Source organism: Chrysochloris asiatica, unplaced genomic scaffold (assembly GCF_000296735.1).
Source record: "Chrysochloris asiatica unplaced genomic scaffold, ChrAsi1.0 scaffold00036, whole genome shotgun sequence".
Taxonomy (NCBI): domain Eukaryota; kingdom Metazoa; phylum Chordata; class Mammalia; order Afrosoricida; family Chrysochloridae; genus Chrysochloris; species Chrysochloris asiatica.
This window is the reverse complement of record NW_006408554.1, coordinates 15,127,991-15,134,970: the sequence shown is the minus strand read 5'-3', so window position 1 is coordinate 15,134,970 and position 6,980 is coordinate 15,127,991. Positions and strand designations below refer to the sequence as shown.

Below are 6,980 nucleotides of genomic sequence, written 5' to 3'. Positions count from 1 at the left end.
GCTTTTCTATCCAGCATCTTGGAGTCCTGGTGTGGCACTGTGGGTTAATGCACTGGACTACAAGGTTGATTTGAATTGCAAGGTTGGTGGTTCAAGCTCACCAGCTGCTCCTCAGAAACCCTATACAGGGCACTGTGAGTCGGAACCGACTCGACAGCACTTAACAATAACAACATCCAACATTTTAAGTCCCACCAAATGATTGGGTAGGGCCATGCAAATAAGGTGTATAAGACTCTAAGGCTGGAATTGGTTATGCCATCCAACTAGGTTTTAAAGGAGCTATCTCGGAAGATGGTGCTGAAAGCAAAGAAGGAAGCCCCTACCCTTCCCAAAAGTGAAGCCAAAGCAAAGGCCAAGAAGGCAGTGCTGAAAGGCGTCCTCCTCAGCCACACATAAAAAAGAAGATCTGCCACATCACCCACCTTCTGGTGACCCACAACACTGATGTTTTGAAGGCTGACCAAATATCTCCAGAAGAGCACCCCCAGGAGAAACCAGCTTGAGCACTATGTCATCAATAAGTTCCCTCTGATTACTGAGTCAGCCATGAAGAAGACTGAAGATAATAAGACGCTTGTGCTCACTGTGGATGTCAGGGTCAACAAGCACCAGATCACACAGGCTGTGAAGAAGCTCTACGACACTGACGTAGCCAAGGTCAACACCTTGATCAGGCCTGATGGAGAAAAGGAAGCAAATGTTCCACTGGCTCCCGACTACGATGCTTTGGAGGTTGCCAACAAAATTGGGATCATCTAACTTGAGTCCAGCTGGCTAATACTAAAAATAATTTTTTTCAATACATAAAGAACAGATAAAATAAAAGGAGCCACCTCAGAAGCAGCAATAGAGGATCCCAGGGCGATCCAGAAGGAAGAACATGATGGAGCTTAAATCCCTACCTAGTAAAGCAGCAATGGCAGAAGTGATGGCAGAGATGGTGGAATGGAAAGATCGAGCAGCTTCAGGCTCTAGGCCCATGAACTGAGTAAAGCTGAGTGCCTATTGGCAGGAGGCCACCATACAAAATGTGGCCTTTGGGCACTCACATACTGACTAAAGAGCTTTGTAACATTTACTCGAGCATGGCAGGGATCAAGAGGCCACATGACTAAGAATCTGAAGACAAGAGTAAGGCGTGTCTGCAGTACAACAGAGGAGAGGCATTTCTTGTTGGAAAACCGATGTATCCTGAGATGGTTTTGATCCTGAATTGTACTCTGTCAACTTCCCTAATAAACTCCATAATCGTGAACGTTGTTATAAATTCTGTGTGGACATTGCAATGGATTATTGAACCCAGATGTGAAGCAGAGAGTGCTGTGTGAGGGAATATTGGTGTCTGAATAGGGTAAAGAGGTTGTAGGTTGTAGAAATCAGCCTTGAGCTGATTCTGAGTTTGATTCTTTTTCCCACTGTGAATCCAGAGGAAGTCAGACATGACTCCAACATGGTTTCTGCACTGACTTTTGGTTAGCACTCAAATTCTTTAACCACTGAACCAATAGGGTGTCTTGTAAAAATGAACAGGAACTTCAAATTCTAATACATTTTTCATTTTATTAATTTGGAGTAGTAAATTATTTCCTTCCGTGTAAAAAAGTTGAACTTTCCTATGAACACATTTATTATACTGAAAGGTTAATGCTATTAATTTCCTGTTATTCATTTAAAAATATTCTATCTCAAATATAATTTTCTTATAACCTTAAACGTTGCTGTTAGCATTTTCTGGAGAAATTTAAACAATTTACCTTGTCATAATTTACATATCAATGATCAGTAAAAATGATTTTCTTCCCAATTCATGACAATAAAATTACCAAATACTTAATATGTATTACATATAAGTCTCAATTAATAAAATTCTTGGTTAATAGACTAAGTTTTATTAATTGACATTTCTATTAACAAGGATTTAAAGGAAAGTCATGTTGTTAAGTGCCATTGAGTCAATTCTAATTCATAGTGACCCTGTATAGTGTTTCCAAGGAGCAGTTGGTAAGCATGAACTGCTGAACTTGTGGTTCAAACAAACTTTGCAGTCCAGAGCATTAATCCATAGTGCCACACCAGGCGAATGATGTTATTACTACATTAATTCCTGGAATACTTTCTAAATGGCATGGATACACTTCTTTGCTTTGTTCAAACAAAGGGCAGTTTGGTGGTTATGAGAAGGACTTTGGAGACACATTGTTGTTGTTGTTAAGTGCCGTCGAGTTGGTTCTGACCCATAGTGACCCTGTATAGGGTTTCTGAGGAGCAGGTGGTGAGCTTGAACCACTGACTTTGCAGTTCAATTGGCCTTGCAGGCTGGCGCATTAACCCACAGTGCCACACCAGGGCTCCTTGGAGACACATAGACATGGGCTAAAACCAAGTTTTCCCAGTTATTAGCTGTGGGGCTTTTGGCAATTCTGAACCTCTTTTAAATTTCTGTTGTCTTAACTGTACTAAAATACTAAAACTTGTCTCTAAAGACTGTTGTGATAATTAGAGACAATGAAATAAAATCACAATTTTGCTTTGGAATATTACTATGACGTTCATTTTATTAGTCTGGAACAGTGAATTGTTTCTTTCCATAAGTTGTTCTTGTGTGAACTGAGTCAATTCCAACTCAAAGCAACCCTATTGGACCAGGCAGAACTTGAAAACCACATAGGGTTTTCAAGGCTGTAATCTTTACAGGAGGCCTGGTGTGGTACTAGAGGATAAGCACTTAACTGCAAGGTCAAGTGAAAGGCTGGTGGTTCAAACCCACCAGTCACTCCTTGGGACGCTCTATATTGGGTCAGTATGAGTTGGAACCGACTCAATAGCTTAACATTCTTTATAGAAGAAGATTCTCACATTTGTCTCCTGCAGAAAGGATGGTGGGTTTGAACCACTAACTTTAATTTAGCAGACAAATGTTTTAATCACTGCAGCACCAGGGTTCTTTTCTTTTAATAAAAAGAAGATAAATTTCCTCATGAAGATACAATACAATTCAATAATAAGTAGTTATTACTAAGTGGAATGCTATGAACATCATGAACATTATGTAATTATTCTTTGGTGATTGGCATGCCATTGTGACATGATATCACATTGATGACTATTTCTTTAGAAAAGTAAGGGATATCTGATCATATGTTCACTGATACTAAGAATATAACCTAAAAATTGTTTGTTTTTTGCAGTAAATCATTGACCTTGGCTTTAATTTTCATTATGACTGGTCTCATTCTTCCAAAAGTAAAGAGAAGGTCCAGTCAACTGAGTGTTTGAATAATGAGACACTGAATGTTTCTTAATTTTGTACATAAAATATTTTAAAAGTTTGAACCACTGGAGTTATTTTATAGACATTTCATAGTCATTCCATAAAATATCAAATCGTCCACACATATCTGTCAATTCTACTAAAAATTGAAAATAACCTTTAACTTTTGTTTTTCACATTCCATAGGTCTGCCAATCTAGCAACAAACTGAACTGGGCTCAACAGGCTCCAACCCATGCCATTCTCACAGTGACACTGGTGGTTGGTGGTTATGTGCCATGTAGAAAGCCTCATCTTTCTCCCTCAGAACAGCTGGTAGTTTCAAACTGCTGACCTTGAGGTTAGCAGCCTGATTCATAACCACTATGCTAACAGAGCTCCTTCGCAGTGACACTAGGACAACAGAATGTAATCAAGTCAAACAATACAGGCTACTGCTTCATGTGTTACTAAGAAATAACTAGTTAAGCAATGGAAACTGTGGTTAGCTAAGCTAAGGTATTTTTCTGTATATTTTTTTAAAGCTCAAAGTCTTATCATGTCCCCGACAATTGACAATTAAGTGTAGATTGGCAAAAAAAATATGGGTTGGCACATAGCATGTTAAGTCTATGTTGAATACGTCTACAAACCTCAGATTTCTTAATTCTGAGTTTTATCTGGTTTCCACCATACTATAAAGCAAAATTTCATCCACAGTCTATTATCTCTACTTCAGAGAATTATCATTTTTTAATATGAAACCAAAAAGGGCTTTTGAAAGGCAAAAATTGTACATGTATATCTTCTTCATCTAATAACCAGTTTTAACTGCATTTTTATTAGGGATCTATAGTACAATTCAAATAAGTTTAGGTGTAGGGCTAGCATGAACAAAACTAAATGTATGCATGTGTTATAACTGGCTGATCATACAAATAATTATTAAATATAAACACATATGCTTTTGTAGATTTGTTGGAGAGATTCGTTAATTGCTTAATGAAAGATGTCTTTCAGATACTAATTCCTTCATTTAGTTCAACAGATTAAATTTTATATGAGAAGATATTAGCATGCATGCAATGAAGTGACAAGGACAACCAAAAAGCTTAAATGTTAATGGATAAAATATAATGTTCAAGTTATTTAAAAAACTAAACAGTATAATTTTCATTTTGTGTGCTTCTACTTGCTCTGTGCCTAGACAAACAAAATTGTTCATTTTAGTATTCATGTAAATATTGCACTATCAATACTGTTTCTACATTTTTCTGAGTTGTAAATAAATTATCATTCCAAGTAAACTAAGACTGTGCATTTCCTAATTTGCAGAATTAGTTGAGACTTGACAATTGAAACCAAAGCAAATTGGTTATTGTGCTACAGTTTTAAGTCATTATCTAATTTTAAGGACGTTCCAAACGTATACAAAAATAGCTTGGCACCATAGAGTTAATGTCAATATTTTTTTTACTGAAAGAAAATTACCACTAATGTCAACAGACCTGTGTCTTCATTCCCCCCAGCCCTCTTAAACTGCAGTTCAATCTGGTATAATCTGTTTCCCTCCCCCAGTAGGGTGTAGAGGAGCCCTCTAGCTTCCAAGCCTGTTTCCTACTGAGGTACATATTGGCTAGCATACAGCTGCTCAGAACAACTATTTGCATCTACAATGGGGTCATCCCACCACGTTCTTTTCAGATCAGTATGATTGGTACAAACAATAGTTTGATTTTGATTGCTCTATAGTACGCTTGGGTAGAGCCTCTGAAAGCAAGTGAATTGCTTAGAAACAATGGGCTGGTTCATCATCCAAAGCGTCCCTTTTCAAACAGCTGTCTCTGCCACACTCACCCTGACAACGTCCAGAAAAACAGATGGTTTCAGATTCATGGCCAGTTTACTGAAAGCTCCTGAGTCAAACATTCAAGGCATGATTTGTGATCTGCTTGATATTAAGGAGTATTTTCTCTACTACAATTTTCAAATATTTAAAAAATAATCTTGTTGTATCTAAGTTAAATTTATAAGAAAGGAATTGGCATTTAGGAGATAAGAGTAAAATCCCCAATCTGAACTCAGGTAGTTTGGTACAACTATAATGGAGACTCTCGTGCATCACATATATAATAATTCTGCAAAGCAAAAAAAAAAGGTAAATTAATAATGGAGCTTAGTTCTCCCAAAGTGATCTCTCCTAGCTTATGTTGTATCTTTAAAGGCAGGACTTTAAAGTGATTTTAAAAGAAATGCTGCGAGTCCCCTCCCATCCTGGCATTCTCAATTCCTTTTTATAAGAAAATCCAGTACAGGACATTGTATTAAAAAAACAAACCAAGATCCACAGACATTCCTGTGTATTGGCATTACACATTTTGTTGTTGTTGTTAAATGCCATTGAGTTGGTCACTCGTTTATAGAATATATTAGTATGCATTTTGCATTCAGTTGGTTGCAATGGATGTGAAAACTCAAATACTGCTCCTAAAAGAATTTTCGTTTTTGTGTTTAAACAGAAACAAAAGTATTAGAGAGCTGTGCTACATCCCAGCAGTATTCTGCCTCTGCATTTTTACAGTGAACACTGAAAGCAAGAATTTTGCTTGTCAGCTCTGAGAAATATTTATTTTAAAATAAATTATAAGAAACAGGATAGTAAAAAAATTCCATTATGGTTTTTCATTATTACTACACAAGATGTAAAATTTGGGAAAAGATATCCAACCCAATGTTGCATGTTGTTGTTGTTTGATGCCCTCAAGTAGTTTCCGAATCATAGAGACTTTACCCACAACAGAACAAAACACTATCTGGTCCTGCGCCATCCTCATAATTGTTATGTTTGCCATTGTGTCAACCCATTTCAGTGGGGGTCTTCCTCTTTTTCATTGACCCTCCACTTTCCCAAACATGATGCCCTCTCCAGGGACTGATCCCTCCTGACATGTCCAAAGAAGGAGGGATGAAGTGTTACTACCCTGTCTTCTAAGGAGCATTTTGGCTGTACTTCTTCCAAGACAGACGTGTTTGTTCTTCTGCCAGTCCATAGCACTTTCAGTATTCTTTGCCAACACCATAATTCAAATCCAGTGATTCTTCTACCATTTTCCTTTTTTATTGTCAAACATTCACATGCATATGAGGTTACTGAAAATACTATGGATTGGGTCAGGTGCACCTTAGTCTTCAAACTGATAAGTTTGCACTTTAACACTTAAAGAGGTCTTTTGCAGCAGATTTGCCTAATGCTATATGTCATTTGTTGATGGGTACAATTCAAAATGAAGACAAACAGCTGTAAACATCCATTGAAAATCAGAACATGGAATGCTCAAAGTATGAATCTGGGCAAATTGGAATTCTCAAAAACGAAATGGAATGCATAAACATCAATATCTTAGGCATCAGTGAGCTGAAATGGACTGGTATTGGCCATTTTGAATCTGACAACCATATGGTTTACAATGCCGGGAATGACAAATTGCAGAGGAATGGTGTTGCATTCACTGTCGAAAATAACATTTCCAAATCAGTCATGAGATACAACGCTGTGTGTGATAGGATAATATCCACGCGTATATAGGGAAGCCCAGTTAATACCAGTATTATTCAAATTTATGCACAAACCACTAAAGCCAGTGAGGACAAAATAGAAGAATTCTACCAACTTCTTCAATCTGAAATTGATCAAACACGCAATCAAGATATATTACTCATTACTGGT

General features: G+C 37.3%; 1 pseudogene; it reads left to right on the top strand.

Annotated features, from left to right (window-relative positions):
* The first annotated feature begins 294 nt into the window (after positions 1-294).
* On the top strand, positions 295-762 carry LOC102837422 (annotated as a pseudogene).
* The last annotated feature ends 6,218 nt before the right edge of the window (positions 763-6,980 follow it).